Source organism: Kogia breviceps, chromosome 8 (assembly GCF_026419965.1).
Source record: "Kogia breviceps isolate mKogBre1 chromosome 8, mKogBre1 haplotype 1, whole genome shotgun sequence".
Lineage (NCBI taxonomy): Eukaryota > Metazoa > Chordata > Mammalia > Artiodactyla > Physeteridae > Kogia > Kogia breviceps.
Window position 1 is genome coordinate 81586559 of NC_081317.1, and position 15582 is coordinate 81602140.

The 15582-nt window shown below is 44.4% G+C and overlaps 1 protein-coding gene across 3 annotated transcripts in view; it reads left to right on the forward strand.

Annotated features, from left to right (window-relative positions):
* Positions 1-4713: 4713 nt before the first annotated feature.
* Positions 4714-15582, forward strand: part of GCNT1 (glucosaminyl (N-acetyl) transferase 1) — a 68494-nt gene continuing 57625 nt past the window's right edge. The window contains exons 1-2 of one of the 3 annotated variants that reach the window (XM_059071211.2): positions 4732-4836; positions 5665-5785. The gene's annotated coding sequence lies outside the window, so the exon portion shown is untranslated. Of the gene's footprint in view, positions 4837-5664; positions 5786-15582 lie in introns of all 3 variants that reach the window. The other 2 variants (XM_067039596.1, XM_067039595.1) reach the window with 2 other exon arrangements.

Genomic DNA, 15582 nt, shown 5'->3' on the forward strand with positions numbered 1-15582 from the left:
AGAAGCAATGAGAGGGAATATTTTCCTGGACCATAAGAGGCTAGTAAGACAGGAGGTCTGGAGAGCTTGGCACTAAGGCCTAGTCCAGTGCTAGCACACTGAGTGGTGTACCAATGAAATCTTTGCCAGACCTGGGAATGAGCATTCCTAGCACCATGGGATGAAATGGTCATGAAGTGCCCCCAAAACCATAGTCAAATTTATGACCGTGAAGGGGCACTGCCAGCTGAAAATTGACACTTTCCACCTACCTCTCCACTGCAGCTGCTGACCTTCAACACCCGCTGAAAGGAGTTCAGGGTGGAGATCAGGAATGAGGCACTCCGTGCTCTGGGAAAAACTGGCAGAACAGGCCTTCAGATAGATATTTTCAGAAGACTTTATGAGTCCAAATTCTTGCATCTTCTCATTCTAGAAAAGCATTAAAATCACTAATGGTGACATCTGCTTTGGCCATCGAGGAGAGAAATGAATCTGGAAGTAAAACTAGAGAAGCCACCAGCCATTCTCAAAGCAGTGTCTGCCAGAATAATTGTAACCAAGCAGGACCCTGTGGGTAACTCTCTCAAGTTCATGATTAACCTCTCTATCTGAACCTTTATTCCTTTTCCTGTTCAAAACTTGTTCTCCTCAAGTTTGAGGGGTATCAAAGAAAAGGGGGAATTGTAACTGAGCAGGACCCTAGGGGGCCTTCCCGGGACAGGCCTTCTCCCATATCCTCTGCTTTAGCTCCACTCTGAAGTACCTAGATAATAGTATTTGATGCAAATTTCCTGAGTTGTTTTGTGATGTGAACTGCCCCCCCCCAAAAAAAAAAAAAAAAAATGGAAGAACTACTTGCTGACCATGAGCACATAGCCCAGGCCTCCTGGAGCCTAAGGACTGATGTTAACCCCTGTGATGCTACCCTGCTGCCTCACCATCAGCCAATCAGAGAACTGTGTACAAGCTGATCACGTACCCTGCGATCCCCCTTCTCCTGGCCTTTAAAAATGCTTTGCCAAAACTCTTCGGGGAGCTTGAGACTTTTCAGGGCGTGAGCCACCTCGTCTCTTTGCATGGACTTGCAATAAACCTTTCTCTGCTCCAAACTCCGACGTTTCAGTTTGTTTAGCTTCACTGTGTGTAGGGCTCACAAACTTGCATTAACATTTCTTGTTTGTAGAAAAAAGCTATTAGGCCTCCTGAGTTCCAAAGAGCAGACTCAAGCAGTTACCAGTTAGGGGAGTGAGGGAATGCAGAAACAAAGGAAAAGCAGTCAAGAAACAATAGCTCAGCAAGAAAACAGAGTGCTAGTTCCTCTTCGAGGGGTATACATAACAATCTGGCATATATCTTTGAATTGTTCTGCAGAAACTAAGAACCCTACACACCCAGGTGGGGAATGGTGACTGCATGCTGACCACAAACAGTAGACCCCATGCTGGTTGGAGCCAGGTTGATTAAGATGCTGGAAACATCACCACCAACCAATCAGAAAAAAGTCCAGGAGCTGCAGCCCTCACCCCAAATGTTGCCTTTAAAAACCCTTCCCCGAAAGCCATCAGGGAGTTCAGGTCTTTTGTGCATGAGCTGCCAGTTCTCCTTGCTTAGCACACTGCAATAAATGCTGTACTTTCCTTCACCACAACAGGGTGTCAGGAGATTGGCTTTGCTGTGTGGAGGGTGAGTGAACCCAAGTTCCGTTAGGTAATACTAGTGACAAATGTTATTCACCTTTCATTTTTTTCTAATTAAAAAATTTTAAAATAATATTTAAAATAATATGGCCAAAATATTATCATTTCAACATATAATCAATATTTTAAAATAAATTTAGATATTAAATTTTTTTTTCATATTAAGTCTTCAAAATTGATTGTGTATTTTACGCTTACCACGTTTCAACTCAGTCCAGACACATTTCATGGGCTCAGTAGCCACATGTGGCTAGTGACTTCCACATTAGACAATACAACTGTTGAGTTTATACCAAAGAGTAGAATTGCTGGGTTATAAGATCTGCACATTTTATTTCTCTTTTTTTAAGATATAAATGTTTAATGATATGAGTAGATAACTCAAGGGCAAGCAAATTTGATCAGCCCTTTAGAAATTAAAGAGTAGTCTTGTAAGCATACGGGAGGAAAATTTTTCCTTCTCCCCTTCTAGGTTCTTTGGCTGGCATAACAATTTAATTGACACAAGACATTAACAGGAGAAAAACAAACAAAAGTTTATAACACTTATACATGGGGAAGGCCCAGTAAAATTGAGTAATTTCCCCAATTGGCGCAAGTCCTCACCTTAAATACCATCTTCAGCTAAAGACAAAAGAAGATGGGTGGAGTAGGGGGACAGTCACTTTGAGCACTTATCAAAAAAAAAAAAAACCCACAAAGCACACAGTAAACAAAAGGAACATTGTGCTGCATTGATAAGAGTTTTAGAGGTTTGGTCTTCCCACCTCTTCCTAGTAGAGGGAGGGAGATACCCTCACAAAGGGTGATTTCCCTTATATATAAAAATATCTTTACAAAAGGGTAACTTTTACAGTACTTAGCTTCCAGAGCTTCTCTTGTGTCTCAGTTTCTTAAAAATAACCAGTTTAAAATGATCCTTGTGCCCAAGAGGCATATTTTGCGGTGGCATATTCTGCTCCCCTAAATAGGAATACTAAGTATTGACAATTAAAAACAAACTTAAAGGGCGTCCCTGGTGGCGCAGTGGTTGAGAGTCCGCCTGCCGATGCAGGGGACGCGGGTTCGTGCCCCGGTCCGGGAAGATCCCACATGCCACGGAGCGGCTGGGCCCGTGAGCCATGGCCGCTGAGCCTGCGCGTCCGGAGTCTATGCTCCGCAGCGGGAGAGGCCACAACAGTGAGAGGCCCACATACCACACACACAAAAAAAAAAACCCCAAAAAAACAAAAACAAACTTAAAATATTCTTGATGTAAGCATAGTAAGAAAAAAACTGGTCAAGTGAGGATGGAGGAAACATGTTTAGTCTAGTGGAAAGAAGTGACAGGCTTAGTTTCAAACATTGAATTAATAAAATTTATGAATTTAATTTCATAATGCAGTATTAAGGTTTTAGCATAATTGACTTCACAATGGCTTTACTTAAGGAATTAAAAAATATAATTCTGTGCTTTAGTAAAAAAGGTCATCTGGATTAGCAATAGATTGAAAAAAAAATTGCAATTACTTTTTTTCTAGTTCTGACCAAAATGTAAATTCTGTGTATATTTGCAGAAGATATTTTGGGTTCATACTTTTGTTTCCATGATAAAAATATAAACCACGCTTAAAAGAGGTTCATGAACAAGGAGTTCCCCTTGTTCTAGGTCTTGCATAGAACACATTAAGAAGATTCTTAAATAAGATGAAAGCAAGATGTTCCAAGATTATCACTGGAGGAGGAATCTCCTCAGGGAAGAGGCAAGATTTACCTTCCCTCAGGAATATTTCACTAGTGACTCCGCCATTGTCAGTATAGCTGGCCTGCAGGGTCCTGGTTCGCCCAGCAACACTCTGGCACAGGCGTGGGGAGGAGTTCAGTCCAGAGCACTCTTCCCAGAATATTCCAAAGTCTAGAAGAGAAAAAGCCAGGTGTTCATAAAAGAGACAGGTGGGTTAACTTGAAACCTGTGTGCTGTGCAGTGTGGCTAATTTATGCTCCACTAACCGGGCACTGTCATCCTCTGCTTTGTGTGGACATGTCTATACAGCTAACCCTGTCCCTAGGGCATCTAATCTCATCAAGACCAAAGCCCAAGAAGATGAGTCTCAGATACTCAGTGCTTCCCGGCCCTGCTCTCTGTGTTCATGTGTCTCCCCTGAGCAACGACCTCCTTTCCTTAGAATGGTGGACACCAGGGAAGCCCATCCACTAACAAGGTCTCAGCTTTACCCTACAGCTCCAGCAGGACCCTGTGGGCAGGGAAGTGACTGTGTATTCAGTTAGTTCCTTCATTTTTTAAAGTACATATGTGTTGAATGAATAAGTGATAACGAAGATAAGTAAGAACCTGTTCTGCGCTCCAGGAGTTGAAAATTCAACGGAAGAAAACACGTACACAATATTCCTCTTGCTGCAAGGGAGATTGTGTGGACTTTTATAATTGACACAGTGCTACAGGCAGTGAGGGCAGGAGAGAGGTTCTTTCTACTTTGCAAAGCATTGAGGATTGTTCCACAATTTAATTTCAGTTTTCATGTGAAAATACACACGAATGTGATGAGTTTTTTTAAAATGCTAAATTTAGTAAGCAAAGTTCATCAGGGGAAAAAAAACCCTACACGGTCACCTCTAAACTTTAACATGATGTAAAGAGCCTTGGCATTAATATTTTTTCTTTTTCGTTATAAAACCTATTTTTATTTTTAAAATCAGAGAAGACAGCGCTTCCCGCGTTTCCTGCCTCTGAGGAAGGGGGTGTAAAACACGCCACTCACGTGCCCAGTCCTTACGCGGTTCTCCCAACTAAGAACTCGGGCCAACCTGAGGAAGCAGAGAGAGGAAACACGCGGAGTCCAGCCCTCCGCCCAGACCACGGAAACGCCCTGAGGGTGTGCTGACCTCTGCCGGGTGGCCCGCGGCACCTGCAAGAGCAGAGGTGCGTGAGGCGGGCGAGGCGGGCGAGGCCTGTGAGGCCCGCCAGGCGGGGATGCGCTGGGCGGGGCCTGGAGGGGCGGCCCGAGGGGCGTGGCTCGCGGGCTCGCGGGTGGGCGGACCGAGGCCGGGCGGCGAGGTCCTCCAGCGCCACCGGCGCAGCCCAGCGCAGCGTAAAGCCAGGAGAGGAGCGCGCGGCCCAGCACCTTCCAGTGTCCTCGGGACCAGGAGCTCACTGCTGGTAACTAACTCTCTACTAACTCCCTACCAGGTCCCCTGCTCGGCTGCCTGGCTGCAGGGGAGGAAAGGGGAAGGATGGGCTGAAGGGAGAGAGCCGGCTCTTAGCCAGGACCCCGCTGCCCCGAGCCGGGTCAGCTCCGCCGGGGAAGAGGAAGCGTAGCCGGGGCAGGAGAAGGAGGACGCGCGGTGGGAATCAGTTTCGAGCTTGTGCGCCTGGAGCCGGGGATGGTGAAGGGTGCCCTGCTTCGACCCTACTCTCCCGTCCGGTCACGGGAGCCTGGGGCTAGGACTCTGGTGCCCAGTGTCACCTGGAAGCCACTTTTTCTGGTCTCTTTCCCCCTGGTCCACGTAGCGAGTAGGAGCTTAGGAATCGGAGTTAGCAGCTGCGGGCGTGGATAGTCTGGGAGCGAACAGTTAATCATAGCTGTCCCTTCGCGCCAGAGGCTTTAACTTCATTTAAACCTAACTGTATCCCTGCGGAGAGTCATTTATTACCCGCATTCTACTGATAAAGAAGCCTACGCCCGGATAATAAATGACTCACCCTGGGGCAAACCACTGGAAGAGACGCTACTCAAGGGCTCTGAAGCCCTCAGGCGTCTCCCCATCTTCCTGTTCCCTCTCCTTCACGCCAAGTCTAGGAAACGCGCGCTGCAGAGTCTATGATGAAACAGGTGATTCTTCTTAAACTCATTCTACTCCCTTCTTAGGTTTCTTTTTGGGTTTGTGTTGTTAGCACCCAATTTCTGATTTAAATAGTTCCAATTTTTGTTTATTAGCTTTTAAGGTGGAAGAAGCTCTCGCTCACAGCTCTTTCCCCCCCTTGCAGCCCTTTCTCTGGACGCCGAGCAAAACACAGGGCACCCCTGCCTGCTGTACACTTCTCATCTTTGCCGTTGGATGAGGTCGCTTGTAGGTCCAGCCTCTGCCTTAGGGCTGTCGGGTTGGAGGTGAGTCTTGTATCATCTGGCATCCTGCACACCCTTGGCTTTGTTATTTCTTTTTAGAGAGAAGACAGTCTTCATTTTAGAATTAGTAGGACAAGAGGCAAATTGGGAAGATATACAGTGTTCAGAGAAAGCATGGTCAGCATTTGGTGAGGGGTAGGTGAGGCATCCGGTCAGGGACTTGCGTGTTCCTCTGGGGCATTCTGCCCCCCTTTTAGAGCTGTTCTGAAAGGCAGATTTGTATTATAAAGGGGAGGAGGAGGGCTGAATGGTTGTTAAAGATCAGTGTAAATTACCTGCTAGGAACCCAGGCAGTTCCAAACAAGCCCCCCTGCCAGAGGATTTGATAACAGATTTCAGTTAAGGCAAGAAGGAAAATTCAGGCTCTGTGGCTCTCTGCTGTTGCTTAATGGATTTTTTGCAGGCCTTCAGGATGGTAGTTCTGGGAAGATTTTGAGTTCTCAGAAATGGCTAACTCCTCTATGTTTAAAAACAATGTAATATACGGCGAATTTACTTTTACTCAGTTTTATTGATACATGAAAGAAGTTTTGTTTGTTTGTTTGTTTTCCCCGTTTCATGGTGAGGGTTTAAAGGTTCCTGTCAGCTCCTCTGCCTTTGCTTCAGCCTGGCCTTGGAAAGCGCCTTCTCAGCCTTGGCCCTGAGTATGTACTGGATTCCATTCTTCATTAATTATAGTTCATCCTTGATTAATTATAGGACTGCTTCGAGTCACTAGTTACTTCTTTTCCATTCGCAATTTAGTCGCTTAACACTAAGGAACATGTTTTTCTTGAGAACTATCAACCATATACAAAATGAAATCAACAAATTTACAGGCACCGAACAAGTAATGTGTGGGGAGAGCTAAATGGGCCTTGATTGGTCCCAGATGACCTGCAGAGGATCTGCCAACACCTGGGTGGGTACTGGCCATTTCCTCCCTATAACTATGCAGGAATTCTGGCCCAGTGTGACCAGAGTTCCCCCACCCAATAACTGAAAAATCTTTATTAAAAAATATGTAAAAAGGGATTTTAAATATTGGCTCTTCTTTTTTCTTTTTTAAAACACAAGAAATCAAATCAAATTTGGTTCATGCTGCATCATCTGTTTTCAAATCTCTTAGAAACTGCTATACCTGGTGATCACATTCTCCAGTGAATGAAAAATTCTGACCTATGATGTATATATTGTACATATTTCATGAAATGAGGTGGTAGGAAACAACGTAATACTATTGAAAATGATCTCTTCTGAATCTCAATTTCTGTTTTCTATGAAGTGTACATTAGTGTAGCCGCATTGAGGAAAGTAGTCTTTTTTGGGCCTACCAAGGAATTTTGTTACTGTTTATTCATGGTTCTAGCTCAGGATGTCAGATGCCTTACTCCCCTGCCTTAAAAAGGGAGTTCCCAAATGACTATTGTTATAAATCTGGTCTTTCTCCTGGGGCCCTTCTGTACTTTTAACCACAATGGCTTTGATATAGAAGGTATGGCTTCAGGTTTTCATATGTCCTTTTGCCTATCTGTAGCAAACGCATGTACGCTTAGACCAGAGTTTCTCAACTTTGGTACTTTTGACATTTTTGGCCAGATAATTTCCTGTTGGGATTGTCTTGTACATTGTAAGATATGTAGCAGTGTCCCTGGCTTGATTCACCTGGATGCCACCAGTCTCCTCTGTCTAGGATTTTTTTAAAAAATTAATTAATTAATTAATTAGGCTGCGACAGGTCTTAGTTGCGGCATGCGAGCTCTTTGTTGTGGTTTACAGGCTTCTCTCTAGTTTTGGTGCTCTGGCTCTAGAGCACAGGTGCTCAGTAGTTGTGGTGGGTGGGCTTAGTTGCCCCCGTGGCACGTGGGATCTTAGTTCCCCAACCAGGGATCAAACCCGGGTCCTCTGCATTGGAAGGTGGAGTCTTAAGCACTGGATCACCAGGGAAGTCCCCCCTCCGTCTACTTATAACAACCAAAAATGTCTCCAGACATTGCCAGATGTCCCCTGGGGAACAGAGTCACCCAGTTGAGAAAAACATGCACCAATAGTTAAAATGCTCTAGATGTTTATTAACTAAATTGTATACTAAACACAGTTAACTTTAAACTTCTAATGACTAGAGAAGCTATTGGTAAAGTTTAAACATCTGACATTTAAAATATTTTTATAATAAGGATGACTAAACCAGTGTTCTTCGTGAATGGCCACGTGTATTCTGCCAGGTTTTATCGCCAAAGAAATCTCAAGTGTTTGATGCAGCTGTTAAGTTTCTAAAGTTTAAAATGTGGAAGCTAAAAGGAAGTTACACAGCAGTTTTCATTTTTCTCTTTTTAGTGTGCTCATTGTCTTTCAGTTTTTTTTTAAGGTGATGGAGTATCAGTGGACCATGGTTATTGATTTGAAAAAATTGACACAATCCCTAATATTAGAACAACAAATAAAAAATTTTAAGCAAAAATTTTAAAAGAGAGACTCAATCTAAATCATGTTCAGAGTAGAGTTTAGTTTTAAAAGAAATTTAAAACTTTTTGCCTAACAGCAGTAACTAGGACAACCATATGTTTCTGTAGTCTGAGATATCCTGATTTTATGAAAGAGAATGCTAAGTACTATATGATACTGCTCATCAGAAGAAAAAATGTCCTGCAAGTATAATCCTCTTTTTTTAGACCTTGGGAGGTTGAAAACGTTGCCCTGGTTATAAACGATGCATCCTTAGAGAAATCAGACTAATTTGTAAGACTCAGGACTGGCTACATAATTTGTGAGGCCCCTTGTTTAAATATTATGAAGAATTTCAGGGTGGCGACAGACAGTTGAGCTGGTCCTGTGCAACAGCACACAGGAAACTGGTAAATCTCTGCCCATAGCTCAAAAGAGGATTGTGGTCACAAATGCAAATCCAGAGAAGTGTTCCTGCTGCCATGAAGCACCCAGAATTTCTGATTCTTTGATTGTCCAAATATTTCCAATCAGGAGTCTATGTGCATTTGATAATCAGTGCACTAAATTTACTAAGAACTTCCTCCCATGATTAATTTTTCTTTTGCTAAAGAGGGAGCCAGATAGTTTGCAAGGGGCCTGGGTACCTGCACCTGTTTACTCATTGAACAACCATTTACTGAGCACCTGTTGGATGCCAGGCATTGTCAGCTCTGGGGCTACAGCTGTGAATGGTATAGAGGGTCCCTGCCTTTATGAACCATTTAGTCTAGTGGCTGGCTGGGGGCGGGTGGCAGGGGGCTGACTAGCACGTAGTCACACAGGCAATCACAGTCATAAGTGGTACTTCAGAAAAGCACAGATGTCCAGAGAACATTTAACCTGGGGACCTAACCTAGTTTAGGGGAGGGGATTACTCAGGGTAGGTCCACCTAAAAAGAGACATTTAAAATGAGGCTTTAAAAATGAGAAGGAAGTAGTCAGGTGAATTAGGGTTTAAAGTTCCAGGCCGAAATGGTTGAGACCAAGGAAGGAACGTGGCTTGGGATGAGGCCTCTTGGGTCATTTTTTTGGACTTCGGACTTTAATGAAAAGGTAGGGGGATCTCATTGAAAGCTTCAAATGGGAGATGAGATGATTATATTTGGGTTTTAAAAATGATATCGTCACTGCTGTGTTTGGAGGGGTAAGCCCTGTTGGCATATACAGTGCCTTTGTGCAAACCAGAAAAAGGCTTCCCTTCTGGGTGGACCAATTAGAAAAGATGTACTGCTTGTCCCACTAGATAGGGCCTAAAGGCAGCCCCCTGAGCCAGTCACTTTGTGTGGGCACAGCCTGTACAGTCATATGCAGCTACCCTGGGGAGGGGGAGAATTGGGTGCAATAGTGCAAAGGCTTTTCAGTCACCCAGGGATAGAGGGGGGGCTTGGGAAGGAGGGAGAGAGGGAGAGGGACATTGAGTTAGTAGTTAAAAATCAGTAAGAAGGTAGTGACTATTTGGATATAGTTGATAGAGAGGGGGAGGTATCAAGGATGATTTAAAAGTTTGGCATAAATATCTGAGTGGGATAGGATGGTGAAACCCTGTATGGTTGAAAGCACTGGAGGAGGGGTGGGTTGGTACAAAGTGGGAGAGGGAAGGTAATTCCAACCATATCTGTTTGCTTGTGAGACGTCCAGGTGGAGTCTCAGGGAGTAGGCAACGGGAACTCCTGAAAGAGATCTGGAGTGGAAATAACATGTTTGGGAGGTATTGCAAAGAATCATTGCATATGAAAAAGTTCCTCCAGTGCTCCGCTAGCTCAGTCTGTAAGAGCATGAGATGCTGAGAAAAGATCATCCAAAGAGGGGTGTAGAATGAGAAGGGGAGGGGGCTGGTCGTGGAGAGTTTGATCATTGTGCTTGGATGAAGAGAAGAAATTGGTTAAGACTGAGAAGCCAGGTACACCTGCGGGGTAGGGAGGAAATATGGCATCTGTGGCCCACTCTCTGCTTGTTTGTTTTGGGCTTGTTTTTTCAAATCGAGATTGAAGAAACTTGAATGTATTCTAATGCTGTTGGGAAGTTTCTAGTAGAGATGGGAGAGGCTGAGGATGTGGGAGTGAGAAGGGACCCTAGGTACCCTCAGGATGAGACTGGTCACTAGAAAGACCAAGTAATTAAGAGGGTTGGAACTTTTCAGCCCCACACGGTGACCTCTGGGAAGGGGAGGAGGTGCTAGGGATTGGGTTATAAAAACACTTGAACAACACCGTTTGGAGAGCTTCTGGGTTGCTGCACACATCAAGGTGCTAAGCAGGGGCAGCCTGCCAGGAGGAGTAGCCAGGAAGCTCGGTGCCTGTCCCCCCATACCTTGCCCTATGTATCTCTTCCTTTTGGCTGTTCATGAGTTGTATGCTTTCTAATAAGCTGTAGTAGTAAGTAAAGTGTTTTCTGGAATCCTAGCTGTGCTAGCAAATTTTTGAACCTGGGGTTGGGGTGTCATGAGGAACACTGAATTCATGGAACCCCCAAATTTATAATTTGCCTGGGCACCCCATTTGCAGCTGATGACTGAAGTGCGGGCAGTGTTGTGGGACTGAGCCCTTAATCTGTGGGGTCTGGGCTGACTCCAGCTAGTTCATGACAGAATTGAACTGAACGGTTGAGTACCCAGTTGGTGTCAGAATTGGTGGGTGTCAGGAGGAAAAACCCCCGCATTTGGTGTCAGAAGTGTTGTAAAAAACAGCTCAGCCCCAGGGAGGGGGATCGGTATTCTTGGAAAGCTCCCCGGTAGTTCCAGCATGTGTACAGCCAAGGTTGAGAGCCACTCCCTTGGCTACCAGACCATTTAAAGCCATTCTGCCCCCTTGAGCTGCAGCCTGTTACTTGAAATTTACTGTATTTGCCTATTGTGTATGAACAATTAGGTTGAGACCATTATGAACGAAATAGATTGGCATCCAAAGCAGGAGGCGAATGACGATTCTATGCGGGTGTTGAAGGAAAGTGTAAGACCTTCTATTTATAATTTTGTAAATATTTAAGAAGGAAACCAAGCTGTCTTACTAAAGTCTGTGCTGCCAGTGGTGCCTTCTGGATCTGCTGTCCTGTTGGAGGAGTGTGATTTCCTAAGGAGGAGGAGGAGGCTGGGATTCCTCACCCAGGTGGGGCCCTCCTCACCTCACCCTTAAGCATATTGTGAAGTGTTGCAATTTGCCAGTGACAGGGTATCATTGAGTTATGTAGTAGTTTTATCAACACAAAGGCTTTAAATCACAGCATCTCTCAAACGGTGAACTGAGACTTAGCCGAGAGTTGGTTACAGGTGTCCTGAGGTTTGATTCTCAGCCGCGGGAGCTGAAGTTGAGCATTCGCCTTGTTGGATGTGTGTCAGGGCATGAGAGAGAATTGCAGCTTCAGGTGGAAGATGCTTTACCATCCTTTATAATGCTCTGGGGAGGGAGTGTCACCATCTTCGCCCCACTCAGCATCCCTGCTTCTCTTTCCGGCACCCACCTAAGAGCAGTTGAGTTTACAGGTGTTTGCATCTTTTTTTTAACAAAAGACAAGGTTTCCAGATTTGCTGCCCTTTCCCAGTTTTGCTGTGCCTGTCAGTAGTTGCAGCTACTTTGGAGAGCAGGAACAATCCAAGATAAGTGAAATTCTGACAAGGAGAGGGAGAGTGCTTTTCAGAAGGAATTTATGCTACAGAGGCATTTGGAAAACGTTTGCATTAGGATGTGAACATGTTGCCAAGAAATATGGTAGATCTGTGAGTTATCAAAACTGTCCCCTTCCCAAAAGAAAAACCTTTTAATTTTCATTTTATTTATTTATTAAAAAAAATTGATTTTTATTTTTGGCTGAGTTGGGTCTTTGTCGCTGCGCTGTGCACGGGCTTTCACTAGTTGCGGTGATCGGGCTTCTCATTGTGGTGGCTTCTCTTGTTGCAGAGCATGGGCTCTAGCCCGTGGGCTCAGTCGCTGTGGCTCGCAGGGGCTTAGTTGCTCCGTGGCATGTGGGATCTTCCCGGACCAGGGATCGAACCCGTGTCCCCTGCATTGGCAGGCGGATTCTTAACCACCGTGCCACCAGGAAAGCCCTTATTTTTATTTTTAAATTTTTGGCCACACCACACAGCGTGTGGGATCTTCGTTCCCAGACCAGGGATCGAACCCATGCCTCCTGCAGTGGAAGTGTGGAGTCTCAACCATTGGACCGCCAGGGAAGTCCCAGAAAAAACTTTTAAGAACTTGGAAACAGAATTGTCTGCCTGTTAAAATGTTTTAGGTGACGTATATCAGTAAGTTTTGAATATTTGTTGAGTTTATAAAAATGTGACACCTGAGACTGGAACGACTGATTGAAACTTTACCAGTTGAATCTCATCAAGAAGCTTTTTATAAATGGTCAATAGACAGAAAAGTATCAAGATTTGGGAAGCAGAGCTAAGTGTGTTCTGCTGTTTTGCCAGTGTATCCCTGTCACCCCAGACAGCCATTAAAGCAAAATGTTACAGTACACTGAGCTTGGAAGCAGTCATTCAAGCGCTGGATCACAAAGTAATTGGGGGTTTTCAAAAATAATGAAGCATATTTAGTATATTGCTTTCATTACAAATATTAATAAAAATTTGTAGTGAGCAAGAACTTTTGTGCCCTAAGTGATTAAGCTAATAGGTTTTATTTCCTCTTGCTCCACCTTTTTGTTTTGTAATGCACATCATTTAAGGTACATATGTACAGTAGTATGTTTAATTTTTAAAGAAATATACATATATTGAAGGTACTTAAAGCTTTTACTCTTAGTGTTTGTAGTAAAAATTTTGTAAGCTTATCATTAAAATCTTTAAGTCAAACTGCTGTGTCTCTTTCCACACACACACACACACAGGACAGTCTGAAAACTTGCTTTCCTTGTAAACTTTAATCTAAAACTGCCTCTTCCCCATGATATGCTCCTGTAGTTCACTCAGTGGAAAATAAAATTGCTATTAGAGTAAAAATAAGTGCTCAAACTCTGGAAGGAATTGAATGCTGTGTCTTGTTTCCCTTGAAATGTGTACATTAAACTTCCTTTAAACAAGCCACTTTGAACACTTTAAAAAACAAGTACAAAAAGCCATGGAACTTCAAGAAATCTTGTTGTCAGCCCTTTGCTCTGGGACAGGTAAATGCTTTAAGTCATGTGGCTTCCCGTTCTTTCATTCACTAGCCACGTCATTGCTGTTGTCCGTGCACCCATACAAGCCAGTTTGGGTATTTTTGGCAAGCAGAGATTGGTGGAGGGCTGCAGTTCTCTGGGCAGGTGAAGGTTAAAAAGCCAGTCCAGGTCAGCTGTGTCCTGTCTTGGGGCTCTGACTGCCTCTCCCGCAAAAGGTTGACTTGAGACACAGGGTGTCAGACATTCCAGCAGGATTCAGCTGACCATCATGTTGCACGAATTTTCTGGAATCAGCAGCTGGACCCAGGAATGTTCCCAGGGCACCATCCCAGGCTATTCGACTTGCCAGGCTTATGTGTCCTTTGGATGTAAGCGTAGGACGTGCCTCTAGAATATCCCTAATCCATCCACATAGACAGAGCATCCTGTTCTCATCTTTGTCCACTCTTTTCTCAAATGCCATGTTAATCAAAGTCATTAGCTTCACCCAGGAAGATCCAGTTCTAACACTCCTGCTAATTAACAAAGCCTCTGGTTTGCAGTGAAAATACTTGAAGCACTAGTAGTAGCTGCCACTAGAGTGCGGCTGTCCCAGGATTGTGTTCCCCTTTAGGGCTCTTGAACTCTCTAGCTCCCAGGTATAGATGAAAACCAGCACATTTACATCTTACTGGCTCTGCTGAAGTTTTTTAAAAGTACATTATAGTCAACCTAACAATATTGCGTTGATTGCCTTTTATCAGAGAACTTGCAAGTTCCCTGAAAATAGGCATGGCTATAAAAATACAAGATTTTCAGGACTTCCCAGGCGGTCCAGTGGTTAAGACTCCACGCTCCCAATGCAGGGGAACTAAGATCCTGCATGCTGCACAGCCCGGCCAAAAAAGGAAAAAAAAAAAAAAAAATACAAGATTTTCAAACACATGCACAAATCAAAATGAGTGCCTTTGAACACCTTGTTTGGTATCCATGAAACCAAGCAGGACCCTGTGGAGCCCTCCCAAGTACAAAGGCTTTCCATGCCAGACCACTGCTTGCTTGTAGGGAAAAGATTTTAGCCTCCTAGACCTTCCCTGAGTTCCAAAGGTCAGATTCAAATAGTTACTAAGAGGAGGGAGGGAATGCAGAAACAAAGGAAAGGCAGTCAAGGAACAAATAGTACAGCCATCAGTCAGGGCCCTGGTTTCTCCTGAAGGGATCTCTGATCTCTTTTACGGGAACTAAGGCCCCCCCACCCAGGTGGAGGGTGGTAACTTCAGGCCTGTGGGCCCCAGACTGGTTGGAACCAGAGGGCTGGTGATTGAGATTGTTGTAACACCACCCTGTTGCCTCACCACCAACAAATCAGAGGAAGGGCACACACCCTGCAGACCTCCCCTCCAAAGTTTGCCTAAAAAAACCTGTTTCCCCAAAACCGTCGAGAGTTCGGGGTTTTTTTGAGCATTGGCAGCCCCAGACTCCTTGTCTGGCGCCTTACAATAAAAGCTGCATTTTTCTTCACCATAACCCAGTGTCAGTAGATTGGCTTTACTGTGCACAGATGTGTGGACCCAAGTTTGGTTCTGTAACATCCTTAGATGTTTCTGGTTATTTTGAGGATTAGTCTCTGTGCTAAATTGGACCCATTAGGAAAGGGACCAGTGTTTGATGGTAGCTGTGATTTTGGAACATGGCGAAAGTCAGCCTTACAAGGTAGGTTGATCATGCTCAGTAATACCATTTTGGGGAGGTGGGGTAGGGAGGTTAAAAATAAAGTGTAAGTGTAAGAAAATAATACACTAGATTTCTTATTTGACTCATATAGAGATTTTTTTTCTTTCTTTTTTTGGTTATGAAATTTGACCTGTATTGAAAGGGGATGGAAGAAAAGAAAAGCGATGTTTGATGGCCATTAACCACACAGGAATCAGGTTTCCCATTTGGGTTTCTGTGGCCGGCCCTTCCTATCTTCCCCGCCCCTATTCCCCTCCCCCACCTAATTGAGTTGAGGCAAAGCAGTAGAGTGTAAAAACGCACATTCTGACAGGGTGACGTTTCAGGGTGAACCCTCAGCCTTTCCACTCACAGATGACCCTTAGAAAAGTCACTTGTGCCCCTGGGCCCCAGCTTCTTCGAGAGTTAAAGAGGAGAGTGGGGCTTGGAACTAGCTGGATTTTTTCCTTATGGTTGTTATCTGCTGCTTTAAAATGTGTTCTTGGGCTTCCTTGGTG